Below are 22,424 nucleotides of genomic sequence, written 5' to 3'. Positions count from 1 at the left end.
TTTTGGAGAAAAATGATTTTCCCTCTCCCAGTAGGTATAAATGACAATTCAGTTGTTAACCTTTATCCCAGTAGCTAGCATTCATTCATTCATTCATTCATTCATTCATGTCTTTCAAATAACACAAAATAATGTACATTAAGATAGAACAAAAGTTATCACATAAAAGTTGAACAAGACAATCTAACAGAAGGAAAAGAGCTAAGAAGAAGGAACAAGAATCAAAGACCCACTTGTTCCCAACTCAGGAATCCCATAAAAACACTACACTGGAAACCATAATATATATGCAGAGGACCTGGTACATATCCATGTAGACCCTGTACAAGCAGCAATTGGATCAGTTTGTGGAGAGCAACCTACATATTTTTGGCAACAGCTGGATTGTTTGGGGATTAGAACCTCTTCAGCCAACAACTTAATTAGATGTAACTCCCACCTCATCCATCCATCCATAATTATCTATTCTACTTCAATTTTCTAACATATCTGTCTATTCTGGTAAGTTCTTTACTCTTTATCTACCTGGTTTATCTACCTTCTCTGATTCTATGAATTCTAGCTTGGTTATCACTAAGTTTCCAGCTACTATCCACATAAAAGCAAATGCACACCATATTCATCTTTCTAAGTCTGGGTTACCTCACTCAGGATGATTTTTCTAGTTCCATCCATTTGCCTGAAAATTTCATGGTGTCGTCTTTTTTTTAATAGCTGAGTAATAGTGCATTATGTAAATGTAAATGTAAACACATTTTCTTTATCCATTCTTCTGTTGATGGACATCTAGGTTTTGTTTCCAATTTCTGGCCATTACAAATAGAGCAGTAGTGAACATGGTTGAGCAAGTACCTCTCTAATAGGATGAAGCTTCCTTGGGGTAAATGCCCAAGAATGGTATAGCTGGATCTTGAGGTGGATCAATTCCCATCTTCCTAAGGAACCGCCACACTGATTTCCATAATGCCTGTACAAGTTTATTCTCCCACCAGCAATGGATGAGTGTTCCTCTTACTCCACATCCTCCCCAGCATGAACTGTCACTTGCCTAATTGATCTCAGCCATTCTGACAGGTGTAAGATGAAATCTCAAAGAGGTCTGGATTTGCATTTTTCACTCTTTGTCGTGACTCTTCTTCTCTGGTAGTGTTTTATTGATTATCAGAACAGTAGATTTTAATGTAGTTTCAATTTCCCCTTATTAAGGACTTTCTAGGTCCTCTGTAAAGGTTCCTATTGTTGCTTCATTTTTCTCCAATACACTTACAAGTTTTATCCTTCCTTTTCACATGTAGAATTCCACTCCACTTGGCAATGTGTGTAGTGATGACATGAGAAAGGCATGAACTGATTTTTTTCTATAGAGTATCCAATTGATTCTGCATCATTATGTATAGACATTATGTATTGAGAAAACTACCTTTCCCCTGTCCTATGGGAAATATGACACCCATTTCCACAAAATAACTGTTCATATATGCCCAGATTTTAATTCAATACAAAATATAAACCCTGCAGCCTTTTATATACTCAGCATTCCTCGGTGGCTGTCAGAGTTGGGCCCCAGCAGCAGCATTGGTAACGTCTGGGAACTTGGTCAAAACACAAATTCCAGTGCAAAAAAAAAAAAAAAAAAAAAAAAAAAAAATTGCAAAAATCTTAAACTGAATAGAAAACCCTTATAAGACATAGGAGCTTGCAAAGTTTGGGGACCAGCCCTTTGAATGATTTTGAAATCAATGTTCATACTTATCTCATTGTTCCTCCCCAAATCTCTGAGCTTCAATATAGAATTTCTTATTTTAATTTTTATCTAAAGAACACCTTCTAACACATTCTTCAGTACTTGCTTGTGTACCTAAATCACCTCATTTTATATTTACTTTCCAACAGTATTGTGATAATGGTTGGATTCTAGATGGATGACAATTTTCTTTAAATCTATTAAATATTTTTCCATTTTTCCTGGATTCTCTTATTTCTGTTGTAAAATGACAACATTTTCACTGTTCTTTTGAAAGTAATCTCTATTTTTCTCTAACTGATTCTATTTTGTCTAGTTATATTTAAGTTTCAGTCATTTTTCACTGATTTTTATTACTATTCTTTTAATCTTACACAACTTTCTACTTTTCAAAAATTCTGTTTGGAGTACTGGAGCCTTTGTCTTCATCCCAAGAACTCCCAGCCCTTGCTGTCTTCAAGTAATCTTTATGCTCCATTTTTTCTATGCATCAGAAATTCCAGTTATATGTGTGTTATATCTTTTTTATGACAGAGTCTCACTGTCTAACCCTGACTAGCTTGGTATTCCTTATATAGGTAGGCCAGGTTATCTTCAGTTTCACAATAATCCACCTTGTCTCTGCCTCCCAGTGCTGTATTGAAAGGGTAAGTTACCATGCTTTCTTTTTATATATCATGTTTTCTTCCCACCTCTGAGTGTGTTAAATTCCTTCTAATTTATTTCATTTTCTAATCTCTCTTCACTCCCACTTCACTGAACTCTTCAATAAAATCATCGTGTTTACTCTTTTGAGAATTTCTTCTGACTATATACAGAGGCATATACATAGGGATATGTCAGTAATATTGTGGATATTGATTCCAGTTTTTCAGTTTTTCAGTCTCTTCATATATAACAAAAAGTAATTTTAATATATTTAATATCTACAATGTCTGAAGAAATATTGCTGTATCATTTATAATTTTATATATATTATATATATATATATATACATTCTCTCCTTGTGTGTCTATCCATTATTTTATTATAGTCATGAGTCATTTAGCCACAGAGATAATTTCTGATAATTGAGTTGTAAAGTGGTGCCATCATGTATCAACATAATATACAAATTTTGACAATACATAATACTATACATGCTGTCTGCACAGCATAGCTTATTGACTATAGCCACAAACATATTACTACACTGAATGCAATGGGCAAGTGTAACATAACAGTATACATGTGTGTGTGTGTGTGTGTGTGTGTGTGTGTGTGTGTGTGTGTGTGTGTGTAAACATAGAGAAGGCATGTAAAACATTCAGAAATTTAAAATTGCTATTAAATTAAATTAGTATACCTGTAAAATTGTGTGATATTATGAACTGAGATGCTGAAAAGTCCTCTGGTAATTAAGTGAGCCGGGTAAAAGTTCAGGCCTAGGCTATCACTGCACTACTGAAAACTTGAGCATTGTACATAGATGACATTTCCTTTATCACAAGCAGTTTTTCCCTTCAGTTTTTCCCTTGGTCTACTACAACATTATTTTATAAACTTTTTAATTTAGAAAAACTTTTGAACTTTTATCATAAAGATGCCCGTCAGTGGACCTGAAGGCAGACATATGTCAATTTTATCTGCCTTGAACTTGCACTTCCCACATCTAGAACAGTGAGAAATAGTTTTCTACTGTTAATAAACTCCATGACTCAGTGTGTTTGTTATAGTAGCCCAAAGGATTTAAAAGATTTCTCAAATATTTTATTTCTAATACACTTCTTGTGGTGTGCCCTTGACTCTAAACCCGTCTTCTTGACTTTCTAAAATATTGAATAACAGATACTGGTTATCTTCTCAAGCATGTAGCTGCATTTTCTACAACTGTGACTACACTCCCATCCAAAAGTGGTGACAAGCGCTGATTCACTTCCAATGCTCTTCCTTTGTTTCTATTTCTTTCTGACCAATATGCTCAGGTGGGTCTTATTTTAACTTTTGTCACTTCTAAACATCCTGAGCTGATGGATTGACCACCAAATCACCTAAAATTAGTCTTTTAAAAGAGATTATAAAATAAATACACTTCTAATTTGTATTACTGATAGACATTTCAATATCAGAGATCACGAGGCTATACCCTGTATCTTTATACATGTGTAACTAAGGGAAATATAGAAACTGTTGCATCATAAGGAAGCAGGGACTCACAAGCAGCCAAAAACACAACAGCAGCAACAACAAAACACAAGCCTGCACCTATTTCTAAGTTTTTTCTGCAGTATGTATTATTCCAATACTCCATGTCTAAATTTCACACATGGACAACGGATAACCAATCCCAAAAACTACAGAGAAAAGTTTGCAGCCTTAACATTTGCTTAAAATTTTTAAATTGAGTATTTTTATTAAACTTTTTGTTTTAAGATAATTGTAGATTCACATTAAGTTTTGGGGAATAATACAAAATATATCAGGTATTCTCCACCCCCATTTTCCCAGAGGTCACGTCTTAGAAACATACCCTAAGACAAGAGAGCACTAAATATACTGAAATGGTAACTTGGAAACCTTTCCTGTCAGTTCATTACCTTCACTGGGTTGAAGATGCCGCTGACAAATCTTTGTTTCATCTTAGTGCTGTGACCAATCATATCACACCTTCACAGCAGCTGGTAATGGGAAATCGATCCAGTTTCCCGCCTTGTGATGCTCAGTCTTCCCAGGAAGACCAGAAGATGTAGTGGTGACGATAGCACTTTTCTTTCCTTCTGAGATGTTAATGTGGTTATGAAAGTTATAATATTAAATCTTGTTGATTTCAGAAGTTTTAAATTAGCACATACCATTTACAGATATTTTATTAATATTTTATTTCATAGATCTGTTACCTTTCATCATTTTTTATTCATTTTATCATATCAAATTGCACTTTTATAAAGGTTCTCTTAAGAAGATAATTAAGTTTTAGGAATTTTTTTTTTGCTTGAATCATTTATGTTCATATGTCAATATTTCCAACATACATAGTAATACAGGTGAAATTAACTAAACATTTGAAAGGGAGTATATGTCCACAAGCATGTGCACATTTGCATGTAGAGAGTAGAATTGAAGGAATGCACACATAAGCTTCAAGTATTCTAAACAAACCAGCAACACTGAGTTCCCTCCATTAGCAACTTGGAAAAAATCAGTACTAACCCTGCTGAAATGAGTATGTCTTGGGTAAGAGATCGCAATAGTTAAACATAGAGAAAACTGCTATTTTGCTGAACTTGCCAGATTTGACATTTCTTAAGTGAGGACCACAGATATGCCTGTGACTGTCACCCTGTTAGTGATATCTTGTCAGTAGAAGAGAGGAAATTCAATGCTGCCTCATTGCTCATGTTTTGAAGCATATAATCTCAGTTATAACATATTTTCATACCAACTGTTCAAATTCAAATTTCTTTTATTTTCTCAGAAGAGAGTCTGTTTTCAAAAACATCAGCAATGTTATTGTTGCATCATATAAGTTAGTAATCTCCTAACAGGACCCAAATTGCTCAGTGGGACATTATTTGGTAAACTTCATGAGTGGCTGAAATTCATTTTCCACCACAAGTACATGAAAACCGTATGAACTTTTGCCCTGTCTTATAGCCTTCTTTATTAACTTATGTTACTCAAAAATGTCACCAGAGAAGGAGAGGGAATAACAAAAAGTAAAATTCAAGAAAGAAAGAAAAAAAAAAAAAAAACACTTCACACCAGCCAGGAAAGCCAGCCAGGGAATTAGGTAGGCAATCTTCAGAACTACTATTTCCTCTCCTCAAAATCCAATTCCTCAGTGTCATCCTGAACTCTGTAGCCAACCACCTGCTGCAGCCTCCTTTTCCTTTCTGGCCCCTTCTCTTGCAGCTCACAGAGATCTTCTCCTACAGCCTCCCTTACCACCCATGATAAAACCAAATTTAAGCAGTGTTTATCTGCATATCCAGAACCATAGAAGGAAAACTCACTCCAACCAGGAGATGCTAGCTGTCCCCAAGAAAACACGAGGAATAAATAATATCAGACCAGCATAACAAAGTAAGAAACACACACACACACACACACACACACACACACACACACACACACACACCAAAATAACAGGAATCAACAAACACTGCTCATTAATAACTTTCAACACCTCTCTGTCTCAATTCCCTAATAAAAAGACTCAGGCTAACAGATTGGATATAAAACAGGATTCATCTTTCTACTGCATCCAAGAAACATACATCAAGGATAGATATCACCTCAAGATAACAGCATAGAAAAAATATTCCAAGGAAATTGACCTATGAAGCTAGCCAATGCAGCCATTTAAATATGTGACAAAATAAACTTCAAACTAAAACACACCAAAATAGGGAGTGTTTTATACAATCATCAATTGAAAAATTTTAAGAAAGATGGTGAAATTCTAAACATCTATACACCAAACACAAGGACATGCTAGTTAATAAAAGAAACACTACTACAGCTAAAATCACATACTGACCCTCAAAGAGTGACTATGGATGCTTCAACACCCCATTCTTGCCAATTAACAGGTCATCCAGACAAAACCAAACAGGAAAATGATACAGATAATTGACATCATAAACCAAATACACCTAACAGATATTTTCAGAATGTTACAAACACAAAAGAATACATTTTCCTCTCAGGACCTCATAGAACTTTCTGCAAAATTGACCACGTATATGGACACAAAGCAAATCCCAAAATATACAATAAAATTAAAATACACATCTTATCTGACCATCATAGATTAAAGCTGGATATCAACACAAATAGAAAAAACAGAAAGCCTGCAAACTCATGGAAACCGAACAATTCATTACTGGATGAAAAATGGGTGAAGACAGAAATTAAGAAAGAAATAAAAAGTTTTAGAATTGAAAGAAAATAAAAATTCAACATATCCAAACTTATGGGACACAGTGAAGGTGGTTCTAAAAGGCAAGTCTATACCAACAAATGCCTACATGTAAAGAGAGGGGGGATTGTATATGACTGACTTAACAGCACACCCGAAAGCTCTGAAAAAAAAAAGGAATGAAACTCAAAAGGAGTAGACAGCAAGAAAGGATGAACCCAAGGCTGAAATCAATAAAATAGAAACAAAAAACAGTACAAAAAAATCAATGAAACAAAGAGTTGGTTCTTTGGGAATATCAATAATATTGACAAAACCTTATCCAAATTAACTAAAAGGCAAGAAAGAATATCCAAATTAACAAATTCAGAAATGGAAAGGGTGCCATAACAACAGACACTGAGGAAATCCAGATACGTACACTCCAACAAATTAGAAAAGCTCAAATAAATGAATAATTTTCTAGATATATACCACCTATTAAAGTTAAATCAAGACTAGATAAGGAATTTTAACAGACCTATAAACCCTAGTAAAATAGAAGCAATAAATAAAAGTATTCCAACAAAAAAATTCCCAGGGCCAGATGGTTTTAGCACAGAATTCTACCAGTCTTTCAAAGAAGAATTAATGCCAACACTCTACAAATTATTCCACAAAATAGAAACAGAAGGAACATTTCCCAGTTCTTTTTACAAGACAACAGTTACTCTGATAGCTATGCTTAAAGATCCATCAAAGAGAATTTCAGATTAATTTCTCCTAGAAACATGGATATAAAAATTCTCAATAAAATACTTTCAACCCAAATACAAGAATACTTCAAAAAAATTGTCCACCATTATCAAAGAGTTCTTGTCCCAGAGATGCAGGGATGGTTCAATATATGAAATCAATAAATGTAATCTACCATATAAACAAACTGAAAGAAAATAAAATGCATAATCATCTCATTAGATGCAGAAAAGGCCTTTGACAAATCTAAAACCATTTCATGATAAAAGTCCTGGAGAAATTAGGGATACACAAGGGACATCTCTCACTATAATAAAAGCAGCTAGTAACACGGCCATAGCCAACATCAACTTTAATGGAGAGAAACTCAAAGCACTTACACTAAAATCACAAACAAGGTTGTTCACTCTCTCCACATCTATTCAGTATAGTAGTTGAAGTCTTAGCTAGAGTAATGAGACAATTGAAGAAAGTCAAGAGGCTACAGATTGGAAAGGAAGACGTCAAAGTATTGCTATTTGCAGATGATATGATAGCAAAAATAAGTGGCCCTAAAAAATCCACTAGGAAACTGGTACAGCTGCTAAACACTTTCAGCAAAGTAGCTGGATACAAAATTAACTCACAAAAACCACTATCCCTCCTATATATAAATGACAAACTGACTGAGAAAGGAACCAGAGAAACAATAACTTTCACAATAGCCCCCAAATAATTTAAAATATCCTGGGGTAACTCTAACCAAGCAAATGAGAGGCTTGTGTGATTAAAAACTTCAATCCTTTGGAGAAAGAAATTGAAGAAGATATGAAAAGATGGAAAGATCTCCCATGTCCATGAATCAATAGGATTAACCTAGCAAAAATGGCCATCCTACCAAAAGCAATCTACATATTGAATATAATCTCCATGAAAATTCTGACACAATTCCTCACAGCACTTGAAAGAACAATTTTCAGCTTCACATGGAAACACACACATACAAAAAAAATAAAACTAGGATCATGAAAACATTCCTAATTGATCAAATAACAGCTGGAGGTATTCCCATTCCATATCTTAAATTATACTACAGAGTAATAAAAACAGCATGATAGTGGTGCAAAAACAGACTGGTTGACCAATGAGATTGAACTGAAGATCTAGCTATAAATTCACACACATTTGGACACCTAATTTTTAATAGAGAAGCCAAATACACACTAGAAAAAAGTCAGCATCTTCAACAAATGGTGCTGACCAAATTGCTTGGCTGCTTGTAAAAAAAAAAAAAAAAAAATGCAATATAGCTGTACTTATTACCCTTCACAACACTCTACTCCAAATCGATCAAAGACCTCAACATAAGGCCAGACACACTGAATTTTGTAGAGAGAAAGTGGGGGATAGTTTGAACTCATAGGCATAGAAAAGGAGTTTCTGAAAATACCACTAGCACAGGCGTTAAGATCAACAATTAGTAAATTAAGACTTCATGAAACAGAAGCTTCTTCATGGCAAAGGACATCATCATTCAGACAAAGAAGCAACTTTCAGAATGGGAAATGATTTTTAACAACTACATATCCAATAGAGGGCTAATCTCCAGAATATATAAGGAACTCAAAAAACTAAACATCAAGAAATCTTAACCTAATTAAAAAGGAGGTACAGATCTAAACAGAGACTCTTCAAAATAGGAAACTCGAACGTCTGATAAACACTCAAAAAAAAAATGCTCAGTTTCCTTAGTCATTAGGGAAATGCAAATTAAACCTATGCTAAGATATCATCTTATATCAATCAGAATGGACAAGATCAATAAAACAAGTGATAGCTTATGCTGGGGAGGATTGGGAGCTAAGGATAACACTCATCCATTTCTGGTAAGAGTGTAAACTTTTACAGTCACTGTGGAAATCTGTAGGCAGTTCATCAGAAAAGATTGGAAATGATCTACTTCAATATGCCACTCTTGGGCATACACCCAAAGGACACTTCACCCTACTACAATGAAACTTGCTCAACCATACTCATTACTGCTCTATTCATGATAGCTAAAAACTAAAACAATCTAGATGTCCATCAACAGATGAATGAATAAACAAAATATGTTATGTTTATACAATGGAATATTGCTCAATTTTAAAAATTGTGAAATCATAGAATTCACAGATAAGGGAACTGGAGAGATGGCTCAGCAGTTAAGAGCACTGGCTGTTCTTCCAGAGGACCTGAGTTCAATTCCCAGAAACCACATGGTAGCTCACAACCATCTATAATAAGATCTAGTGACCTCTTCTGGACTGTAGGCATACATGCAGGCAGAACACTGTATACATAATAAATAAATAAATCTTTAAAAAAAATTTAAAAAAAAGAATTCACAGATAAATACATGGAATTAGAAAAAAAAACACCCTGAGTGAAGTAACTCAGACATGGAAAACCAAATATGATATTCACTTACTTATACATGGATGTTAGCTCTTAAATCATTGATAAGCAAGCTACAATCTATATAACCATAAAGTTTTGATAAACAGCAAGGAACTGGAGGGTGGTGGTGGTATGGAAAGTGAAATAGAATAGTCAGTTATGGATGTGGGGGATGGGAGAATCAAACAGGAAGGGTAAGAGTAAAAGGGGACAAGGGAGGAAGTTCGGAGAGGAATAGCTAAAACTGAGGGCCATTTGAGTATCATGGAAACCTAATACAGGAGAGTCTTCCTATAGTATATACATATGTAGAGGTGATCTAAATGAAATCTACAAATAACTGGGAAGACAGAGCACCAATAGACATGTCTTGTCATGAATGAAATTTCCTATACCAGGAATGGATTACATCTAATCGAGGCTTATGGCCATAGGAGTCCCATGGGAACCTCTCTTGGAAGGAGTGCTGTCAGCCCAAATGAGGAAATTTCATTTAAATTATATTATGTATATGTATGTGTATGTGTATGTGTATATGTATACACCCACTTACATGTATTTAAGGTTCCATTTAAGATAGAGAGCTAGTCGTATTATTCCTTGTAAGTTTTTCACATATTCTTACTGGATAGCAGTACTTCTGAAGATGACTTTCTCTTTACCACCGTCAACATCAGTCTTACTCTCCCTGTCTTTGATCCAGTGTTGAGCACACTGGAAGACTCTGAGCCTACTCTCCTTCCCAGATCAATCATAAATAAACTATAAATAAAACCATTGGCACTGGGCACAACCATTTTGATTGGCTGTGGTTTTCTGTAATTGTCTCTGTGTGAAGAGAAGTTTCCATGGTGAAGGGTAAAAAACTAAACTTATTTGTGTTTATAGATTGTCACGCTAGGGATTATGCTGGTTTAATAAAGGAGTGGCTGTAAATTTTTTTCCAATATCCGTGACTTTATCAACTCTGAGGCTAGGTTTCCACTACCAGGAATGTTATATCTCTTGTTGAGTGGGTCTTAAGTTCAATGAGAGAACTGTGGATGCATTGGAAATAACTCTTGTACTTAAGGCTCAGGGAACACGGCAGAAAAGAAGTGGAAAGACTGGTAGCCAGAAGATTAGGGAGTGTGCTGTGGGACTAATGCCAGAAGCTACACCCATAAGGTTCACCAACATGGCTACCCAAATGTGAGCTGAACAAGGGTTACACCAAGGAATATGGCAAACAGGATGGAGAAAATTCCATAAAACCTCAACCCTATTCAAAGAACTTAGGCAACTGAGGAAAGCTGGAGAGCAAAAAAGTGGTCTTTGCCAGGGAAGAGCACACACATTGGTTCTTCAGTGCCAGGAAGCAGCTCTGAAAACATATATGCAGGCAGGGTTATATGGACTGAACTAGTCATATTGAGAAATATATGTGTGTAGACTTCTACATATACGTATATGCATGCAAGAACAATTAAAAAGTCCTTGAATTTGCAGGAGAGCAGGGGTATAAAGGAAGGTTTGGATGAAGGAAAGAAAAGGGAGAAATGTAATTAAATTGTTATCTCAAAAATAAAATCAAAGAATTTAATTTTTTTTCAAAAGTGAAATATAATGCCAGGCGGTGGTGGCTCACGCCTTTAATCCCAGCACTCGGGAGGCAGAACCAGGCGGATCTCTGTGAGTTCGAGGCCAGCCTGGTCTACAGAGCGAGATCCAGGAGAGGCGCAAAGCTACAGAGAAACCCTGTCTCGAAAAAAAACCAAAAAAAAGTGAAGTATAATATACAAGGACTTCATATTCAAGTATTAATCAAGATCCAGAAAGTTCTTGCAAAATGTTAAACAGCCTGGATGAGGCTACAAAGGAGTATTTAACTGTAGCAAATAGAGATTAGTAGACATCTCAGGCAGTCTGGACCAATTCCTGGCACACTGCATGGGGTGCAAAAACAGGTGCTGGATTTCCCAATCCGTTGATTTGATTTAATATTTCCTGCCCAAGGTAATCCTCTTTTTTCATTTCAAACCTAAGACATCATGGACCAGTAAAACTTCAGGATGCCCACATTATGCTAATAATCTGAACTCCCATCCTGTAGTCACTTCAAATTGCCTGAAGATAAATTCTCTGAGACACAGTATTAAAAAAAAAAAAAAAAAAAACTGGCTTTATCCCTGTTCCCAGATACTTCCTAAGTCACAGCACCTAAGATTGAACCACAGGTGTGTCTACACCTATGGGCTGAGTTGTGATAACATGCCACAGACACAGCAACTCATCAGCTCTCGCTCTGTTTTTGATCTTCACTCAACTGGGGAATTAACTTCTGTCTGAAACCAGGCATAAGTTATCTTTAGACAAATTCTCTAGAAGCTAAATATCAGCTCCCTGACTTCTGAATGTTTCCTCACCAGTCCAGGGACTAAAGGTTGTATGCACCATACTTGCACATGCAGCCACAACCTAGAAGCTATTGCTGCTAAACTTGTGATCTCTCTTATGATATTGCAACAAAAAGCTCCCCCCAACCCCCACATAAGCAAGTAGATTCTAGAAGCATCTCATCATTTCGTCCTTCATCCATCATTGTTCCAAGTCAAAAAAACATCACAATTTGAGGGAATCTACCTTGAATAGGCCAGAATAATCATTCAGTTTTCATCCTCCATTTGATGCAACTTTCTCTTTATGATTCAAGAACCTGTTCAGAGCCTACTGTTTATGACTAGATGGGAAACCATTCATATATAAATTATATTTATTATATACTTTGCCCTGTATAAGCAGAAGTCAGTTTTATCAAAGGACTAGCTACCATTCTCATACCATTTTGAGGGAAAGGTTAAAAGACATATTCACTACAAATATTTCTCCATGACTTAGCTACGTTATGACATATGCCTCTTAAGAGAAAAATCCAAATTATGCTCAACTTGGGAGAAAATCCAATAAGAAAATAAAATTAAACTCTTTGTAGCAATTTTCTCCAACTAGAGCTCTGAAGTTATTTATTGGTAGAACATTAATCACTGAAAATCATATCCTACTTGATCTTCTAATCCCTTAATCCTCTAGGCAGCTGAAAAATGCCGAAATGCAAGTCATAGAGAAGTGGGAGAAGAGGCTGATTTATATTCACTGTAGAATAGAAGAAACAAAATTAATCAAAGAATAATGACTTCATAAGGCTATGAAGATTTTCTTCAAGTATAAAATTATGGAGGAAAAAGTCTTTCCAATTCAAATCTTGTCAGTATCCCCAGCCTGGTGAAATAAGGTCTTCTTGTCCTCTATAATCACCACAAACATTCTCCAAGTGTTACCCCTTACTTTGCTCTCAGCCTGGGAGCTCTGCTATAGTCACCTATGCTATCTGGATTCCCAGCAGAGGGCGCTGTAAACTTGACAAAATTCTAACTAATATTTAGGAGTCAAAACCTCATTGTCAAAACATAGTTGTTTTTTTTTTTTTTTTTTTTTTTTTTTTTTTGCTATCTAAAGCAAATCAAAAATAAGGTTATATGGTTTGAGGGGCATAAAGATGCCTAGGTACATTTGACTTTCAGAGAAATAATTAAAAATTAACATAAACCGGACATGTGACATGTGTGTAATCTCAGCATAGGGGAGACTAATTCAGAAAGATTTTTAATTCAAGGCCATCCTTTGTTTTCCTACTATTGATAAAAGCAAGGGAAGGGGGAAGGGGTGTGTTTTGGCCCACACTTCAGGGTGAGAGGCCATCATGACAGGGAGTCACAGCAGCATGATCATAAGTCCACAGTCAAGGAGCAAAGAAGAATGAATGACTTTCCTTAGCTAGCTTTCTCTTTTTTATACAGTCTAGGACCCAAACTCGGGAATGGTATCTAGCATTCCACTTTGATTAACTTAGTCAAGATAATCCCCCCACAGCCATTGCCAGAGACCCATCTCCCAGGGGAGATGACTATACCTCATCAGGCTGACAACCAAGATTACACATTACAAGGACAGTCCATGCAATGTCCATGAGATTTATTTACTTTAAAATTCAAATCTTAGCTGGGCAGTGGTGGTGCATGCCTTTAATCCCAGTACCCAGGAGGCAGAGGCAGGCAGATCTCTGTGAGTTTCAGGCCAGCCTGGTCTATACAGAGTGTGTTCCAGGACAGCCAGATTACACAGAGAACTCCTATCTTGGAAAACAAAATAAAACAAAAAATATCTTAAAATCCAAACCTTAACTTGATGTAATATATTTATCTGGCAAGCCTAGCAGAAAGGTCTGTTTGCTGCAAACTGGAAGACATAATATTATCTTTAACATCGAACAATGAGACCTATTTTGTTGACAGCAGAAATTAAAGCAAAGGGGGAATGTGACAAGTAGATTATTAATAACATTAATCTCCAGTGACAGATAGGACTGTGTTTGTCCAGACACGTGACCAGACAGCTGCAGAACAAGGACTACAGGACCCACAGGTGAGCATGGTGGGCATGGGAGTGATATTGATTATCATCTTGTTGGGATTTAAAAATCACCATGGAAACAAACCTCTGGCCACAACTGAGAGGGAGTTTCAAGGTTAGGTCACTTGAGGTGTGTCACTGGGGTCCTGTGCTGAATAAAGAGGAGAAAATGAACTGAGTAGCTGGCAGCAAGCATCTTTCTCTGCTCCCCAACTGCATATAGGATGTGATCAGCTGCTTCACCCTCCAGCCTGTATGCCTTCCCTGGTATGATGACCTGTATCCTCCAACTGTGAGTCAAAATAAACATTTCCTTGTGTAAGTTGTTTTGTCAAGTATTGGTCACAGTGAAGAGAAGAATACCTAGTCTAACCATCCTGTCTTGCTTCTGGGCCTTTGCACACTCCACTCTCTAAGTCTAGAATGCATTTCTGTCCTCCTTCATTGTGGTAACAACTGCAAACCATTTAAGACTCAACTTGAAGACAATGCCATTATGTGACTCACCCACCTCGTGCTAGCTTAAATCCTTACCTTAGTCCATAATCACAACATTGTCTTACATTCTGTCACTTACCATGCTTAAGGGTAATTGGCTGCTTTCTTCTTTTTTATTTATAAAAAATGTATTTTCTGATGTAAATAATTTCTATAAACTTTATGCTTCGTCCCACAGGGATGTGATAGATCTATCTTGAATTAATAAACAGTACCATTTGTCTTTACTTAGAGAATATGCCAGCTTTCTTGGGCAATGCCAAGCCACAGATAAATGTAGTAAATAAAATATTATAATTACATCCTTACAATACAGACATAGTTTTAAATATGTGGTAGAAATTGCATTAATAGTAGTCAAGAGACCAGATATTAGTGATGCTTTTCTTACCTGCTGTGCTATTAAATGAAGTCATTTCATATCTGCCAGCCATGCCTTTCTCACTTGTGAAATTAGGGTGTACAGTTAGATGATTTTATTGTTCCTTTCCAATTTAAAATCCTCTTGCCTGATAATAACATTGAATGTAGGTATAATATATGAAAGCTACAAATGTTTCCCAGACTGTTCAGCTAAGAATACATTACATTTATTCTGTTGTCTAAGATAAGTAAGAGAAAATATATATCTTTGCAAACTATCAGTGTTTGACAAAATATCTTCTGCATTCTCCTGATAAATTGGTTTGTTTTTGTAGTTATGTTGCTGAATGGAAATTTTCTTTCTTCAATAAAATGAAGCTGAAAAACTACTTGTCTCAACTATAAACTGTGGCGTGAAACCCACTTTTAAATGTAGTTCTAGTAATTCAATTCTAATCACTACAATTCAATCTTAGAAGTTGAAATACCATTTTGCATAACTCTGTGTGTTTTATCAACATCTTTTTATGCATTACCTTCCTTGATCAGAACAATACAGTGGCAGGCATGTCACATTCAAATGTTACTATTATATTTTTTCAAATAATAATAATGCCATAACATCACCACATGACACTGCACCCAGAATTTCCAGTTTTAGATGAACAAGGTAATTTGACCTTTGAGGATCTATTCACTAATTGCCAAAACAAAATTAAAAGCAATTCATCAGAAGAGCAGTTTGATTACCTCAGCAGAATGGAAACAGATTATGTACCAATGTAAGCCAACATGACTCACGCTGAACAGAAAACCACCAACTCTATCTGGATAATACACACCTCCATTGCCTTGAAAAATGGAGCTATGAAGATGACTAGAGAAAGATGTGCTTTTATGTTACACAATGATGTATTGGAGATCAGGAAATCTGAGAATGGGACCCAAAGAATGTTCGGCCAAGAGAAATGCCTGGCATTGGTCTATGTGCATGTCCTGATGCTTAGGGAGGAATAACTCTTAGTGCTCTGAGATCCAAGGTTTCCATGGAACAAGAGTATTCCTATATATACCATTAAATGAGAGAGAGAAGAGATGCTTGTGCCACTATAGCCAAGCCTTGTACATACCTTAGGGCAAAAAAACATAAAAGTATAAGTGTTTAAAGTGGTGTCAAACAGGGCAGTAACAGAATGTCCAGAAAGAATCCCAATGAGGGCCCAGCACCAATGGTGCAGCGAAGACTAGGGGCCTCGAACCAGACCAATAATTATTTGTGATGAACACCTGCATGTAAGTATGGATGGATAAAAGGGTTTACTACAACTCAGTGTATCACACTGCAGTTTCCATGATGAGATTTTCACTTTCTTCCTTTTTTCTCTTAAATTTTATTTTGTTTTATTTTGGGGAGGGGGGAGGGAGATGAGTGGGATCAGGAGGCATGATGTGAAAGACACAAAGAATAAGTAAAAAGAAAGTTAAAAATAAATAAAGTGGAGTCAAGGCGTCCTTCATAGTCCCCTCCAGTAAAGGGAATTTCACAATGTGTCCCCCAGGTGTCACTATGAAACACTCAAAGGCTCCCCAACAGGATTTCAAACAAGGGGAAAAAGTTCTTAGACCCTACACATTTTATTACTTTGTCGATAGGATAGTGAGAGTGGATGGAGGCCTCACATCCCATCAACCCCCCATTTAGGAGATAATGTGAACCTGTCTTTCCTACAGACAACTGAACCGTGCACTGTAATGAAACAAAAGCTGTCACAGGATGCCCACACAGGTTCTCCAGGCCACACAGATTCACTAAACCAAGCACACAGATCATGCTAAACTGCTTGCTGGAGCTCCTCTCCCTCTCCTTCACCCAGAGGAAGTGCTGCAGATGCCAGAGTCTGCTTGGGGTTTTCATTGCTTCTTCCTCTGTCTTCACTTAGTTTTGCCACGGTTAAAGCACTTACTTCATTCTGTTGGGCAGATCTTTTCTGCTTGCCATGCTTTGTCACGCCACTGGCATGTGCTCTAAGGAGATACTCAGGGCTAGCATCCCTCACGCTTGCCGAAATTTGAACACTTCAAAGAGAGAAATTCATTATCTTCATGTCATTGAGTTAGTTCAAAGCAGCCTTGTTTTGGCATCACTTAGAAAAACGTTTTTCTCAAGAACAGTCGCTGTGGTCATTGAGGGTAAGCAACAGCCATCAGGAACCCAGGGGTGACTGTGGAGCTGAATTATGTTAGACATCAGCTTGTCCTGAATTGTGTATTCAGCTGATATTCCCAAATAGCTATCGCTCAGTGTATAATTGAGAAAAAAACATTTATTCAGGTGATTCAACATTATATTTTTCATAAGATATTAGGTAGCTAATACCCTTAGTTCATTTTTACACATTGTGCTTCCATTTTATACATATTTGGCACTTATAACTCTCAAATCTCTATTAAACACACTAGCACTTTGTATTTGAGATTTACAAAGTGAATTTGTATTCTTGATGTAATTCATTTTTTTAATAAGTCAATAATTGCATCTGAAGTAAAGGCTATTTTTTAAATCCCTAGTACAGAGATGATAACAGAGGACACAGGGTTAAAGAACATGAGCACATTCCTACTGGTACTCCATCTCTGTGTTAGGTTTTCTAAGTCACAGGAACTAGAGGCTGATAGTAGCTCCATCCATTCATCTACATGAGTACATCTTGCTGGAGAACTGGATTCGCTTGAATACTTTTCTTACCGAATTTTCAACCACTGGAAAGAACTCCAGCCCTCTCCCCCCCAAAAAAAAATTATTAACAAATCAAACAACACCACGCCTGGGATTTACTTTTAAATACAGTCAGATTAAATAAGAAGGTGTACAAGAGCTGGCTCCATCCCTTGCCTGAGAGAGGCAGCTCCACTTGCTCAGACAGACCAGCTCAACTGCCAACCAAGTCCACACCCAGGGCATTGAGTTGGCCCACCCTATCATCTACCTCATCTATGGCCTGCTGGAACTCCTGAAGGGCAGAAGGGGGATATCTGAAAGAAGTTTCAGTGGATGGCCCATTGATGATGGTGTGCTAGAGACCCAAGGCCTTGAACCACACCAATGCTCGTTATAATGAATATTTACAAATGAGGCTGATTGGACAAAAGAGTATATTGTGTGACACACCACGGTGCTCCCAATGCCACCAGGATGAATGAAGAGCTGTTGAAGAGGCAGAGAAGAGGTGTTTTAGTCTTTTGTTTTTGTTTTAGTTTTTTTTTTTAATTTTCTTTTGTGAGGGATGCTGCAAGGATGAGGGGTGGATATGGGGGGACTGGGAGATGAGTGGAATTGGGATGTATGATGTGAAATTTCCAGAGAATCAATAAAGAAATTATGTTTAAAAACTAACAAATAAAACCCCCAAAATAAAAATAAAATAAAATAGTAAGAAAAAGGATGGTGCAATGTTTGGAAACAACAGGTAAAATGTTAATGTTGCTGGAACTGTGTTATGGAAGAGACTTCATTGTGTTTTTATGTTCTTTTAAAAATCCCCACAAGAAAACACTAAAGTAAATAAGACAATTCTTAAATCCATCTTGAAAGCATAGATGGTTATGTAGCTAGAGTTTTCCTGCCTTGCCCACAGTCAGGACAAATCTTTGTCACCCACCAGTCCCACAGCCGTTCAGACCCAACCAAGTAAAAACAGAGACTTATATTGTTTACAAACTGTATGGCTGTGACAGGCTTCTTGCTAACTGTTCTTATATCTTAAGTTAATCCATTTCCATAAATCTATACCTTGCCATGTGGCTCGTGGCTTACCAGCATCTTCACATACTGCTTGTGCTGGCCGAGGCTGGCAGTGACTCCTTCTGTCTTCCTGTTCTTTCTTTTCTCCTCTCTGTTAGTCCCGCCTATACTTCCTGTCACTGGCCAATCAGTGTTTTATTTATTGACCAATCAGAGCAACACTTTGGCCATACAGAGCATCCCACATCATGGTTAATTATTCAAGTCAACGGTTTCCTCCAAGGCTGAAAGCAGAGAAACCATGAAGGAAATGCAAGACTCCAATCCTACAGCCTCAGACCTCATGGTTCCACTTTAACTGCTGCCCTCTCCATAAACAAAACAAAAGTGTTTGTGAAATAAATGCTTCCATGAGCTAAACAAACAATGCAACAGTTTAAGGAAAAATGACACATAAGAACAAAAACTAAAATTCCTTCTCAGAATTGGGGATGAGATCTATTGGAAGAAGGATTAATTTTAAAAAGAAATGAATGTATCATTCTTGAGTTCTATCTAATGTGGATAGGCACACTACCCTGGTAATCAGATTGGCGAATACCCTGTCATCATAGAGCCTTTCTCCTGTAATGGATGGAAGCAGATGCAGAGATCCACAGCAAACACCAGGCCAAACTCCAGGAGTCCAATCAAAGAGATAGAAGAGTGGCATCAAGATCTTGATGGATTAACCTACAGAGACAACCAAACTAAACTAGTGGGAACTCATGAACTTTAGACCCATACCTATGGAGCCTTCACAGGACTGGACTAGGCCCTCTGCATAATTGAAATAGTTGTGTAGCTTTATCTGCTTAAGGGGCCCCCAGGCAGAAGGATCAGGATCCATCTCTGGTGCATGAGTGGGCTTTCTGGAGCCCACTACCTATGGTGGGACATCTCACACAGCCTTGGTGCAGTGGCAGGGGGCAGTGTGGATCTACCTCTACTCAATGTACCAAGCTCTGCTGACTCCCCATGAGAGGTCTCATCTTCTTGTAGGAGGCAGGAGAGGTGGGAAGTGTGGGAGGGGTGAGAGGAAGGAAGAAGAGAATCTGTGATTTGTTTGTAAAATGAATAAAAAATTTTTCTCAATAAAAAAATGAATGTATCATTCTTGAGTTCTACCTGATGTGGATTGGCACATTATAAATGTAAGATTTTTCAAAATATTTTATTGTTTTTAAGAATTCCATATTTTACCCTTCTCCCACCAACTCCTTCCAGATCCATCCCCATTCAATACCCACCCAAGTTTGCATCTTCATTATTTTTCTTAAACTTGTGGAGTCTATCTAGTTAGTGCTAGCCAAGCACTCCTGGGTGTCTGGCTATCCAATGGAGTACATAAGACCTACTGGGAAACACAATCTTAAAGAAAAGTAACTTTCTCTAAGGCATCTATCAATTACCAATAGCTGCTCACTTAGATCAGGTTTGAGAGTTGCAGTAATCAGAGAAATGTTTTTTGTTTGTTTGTTTGTGTGTTTGTTTATTTGCTTGTTTGTTTTAAATCCGATGGCCATGAACCCAGAAACTCAAATTGGTCAATATGCAGACAAATGGAACATCTGTATCATAGCCTATTTCCCAAGGCTCAAGGACCATTAAAGAAGAAAGGTTGAATCAGTTGTAAGAGCCATGGGTAATGGATGATTACAATGAAACAGTGCTTTCCAGACACAAAAGAGCAATTGCCCATATGAATTCCCAGTGGTTATGACAGCATAGACAAGTCTTTCACTAGCTCAAGAAAAACAAAATCCCACCTCAAACTGAGAAACTCAGTGAGTTGCTAAGAGTGGGGTTAGTTCTATGTCTCTTTTGCAGGGCAATAGTTATTGGTTCTCCCCTATGGCCCATGACCTATCTTAGCCAAATATGCATGCCCCAATGATGGTACTAGATATAGGTTCCATCTTGTGGAGTGGACTTTAAATCCAATCAGAATTTGTTCATTACTTCCATTATATTTAAGTCATTATTGCATTATTGCATATACCTTGCCAGGCATGTCATTTTTGTAGCTCTCAGTGTTCAGCTGGATATGATTGAGGATTTCTTTTCTCCTCCAGAAGCATGCATAGTACATTCCAGCACCAAGAAATGAACCCAGTAGAAACGAACCTTTCAAGTTAATACCAGCTTGATTTCTCCTTATTCTATGACTCAAGTACATGGTATCTTTAGCATGAGGGTGTCATTATCAGGCTCTGAAGAGTAACCAAGAGAAAGTGCAATAACCTGTACTGTTTTAGGGGTCTACAGGGACCATTAACTATTAAGTCCAATAATGATAACCTAGTCTTGGCATTGGGCTTTTTATTTATTAAACTGTTATATTTAGGAGGAGTATCTTGTTGTAATATGTCAACTTCATTTATACTTTTTGTATATGAGAATGTTTATACTTTAGGAAACTTCTGCAGTAGTAAATTTTCATATGCCCACATTGCTACAGTCATCTATTTTTTAAGAAGTAAACAATGCATGTTGGAGAAAAGAGCATCTTGAACAAATGGTCCTGATCAAACCATTTAGGTACATGTAGAAGGAGAGAACTAGAAAAATATCTCTCACCTATTTAAAAAGAAAAAACCCTCAACTCTAAATACATTAAGGATCTCATCAAAAGTCCTGATCACTTGAATCTGATAGAGAAAGCATACTCATTAAGTAAGGAGTATGCTTAAACTTATAGGCAAAGTAAAAAACTTTCAATACATGACTCTAATTAGTATAGGCATCAAAAACAACAATTGATAAATTGGATCCCATTAAATTTAAAAAAGCTTTTTTATAGCAAAGAACACTATTATTTGAGTGAAGAGGCAGCTCAAAGGATGGGGTAAGTCTTTACAAACTATATATCAGACAAAGTATTGGTATCTAGAATATAATTCAAAAATTTTTAAAAATTGAACATCAAGCAACAGACAACCTAGTTTAAAAAGAATAGGGCACAAAACTAAACAGAGAATTCTGAAAAAATAAACTACAAACAGTTGAGAAATATTTTCTTTAAATGTTCAAAATCCTTAGGCATGAGGAAAATGCAGATTAAACTATTTCAAGTTTTCATCTCACCACAATAAGAATGGTTAAGAATAAAAAACAAAGGACACCAAAGGTCAGCATGGATGTCGGAAAGGGTAATACTTGCTCACTGCTAGTGGCAGTGCAAATCTGTGGAGTCACTATGGAAATCAGTCTGCAGGCTCCTCAAAAAGCTGAAAATAGATCTACCACATAATCTAGACATACAACACTTGGATGTATATCCAAAGGACTCTATATCCTATTACAGAGATACTTGCTCATTGCTTCTGTATTCAAAATACTTAGGAAAAAGAAATAGCCTAGATGGTCAACATATCAATGAACAATGAAAATATGTGGGAAAGTTGGCAAATTTACATAATGTAATGTTATTCAGCTATAAATAAAAATCAAAGTATAAAAGCCATGGGTAAATGAATAGAGTTAGAAACAATTATTCTAAGTGAGATAGCTTGGGCTCATAAAGACAAATGCCA

This window comes from Peromyscus leucopus, chromosome 8a, assembly GCF_004664715.2.
Source record: "Peromyscus leucopus breed LL Stock chromosome 8a, UCI_PerLeu_2.1, whole genome shotgun sequence".
Lineage (NCBI taxonomy): Eukaryota > Metazoa > Chordata > Mammalia > Rodentia > Cricetidae > Peromyscus > Peromyscus leucopus.
Note: the sequence above shows the minus strand (reverse complement) of the source record.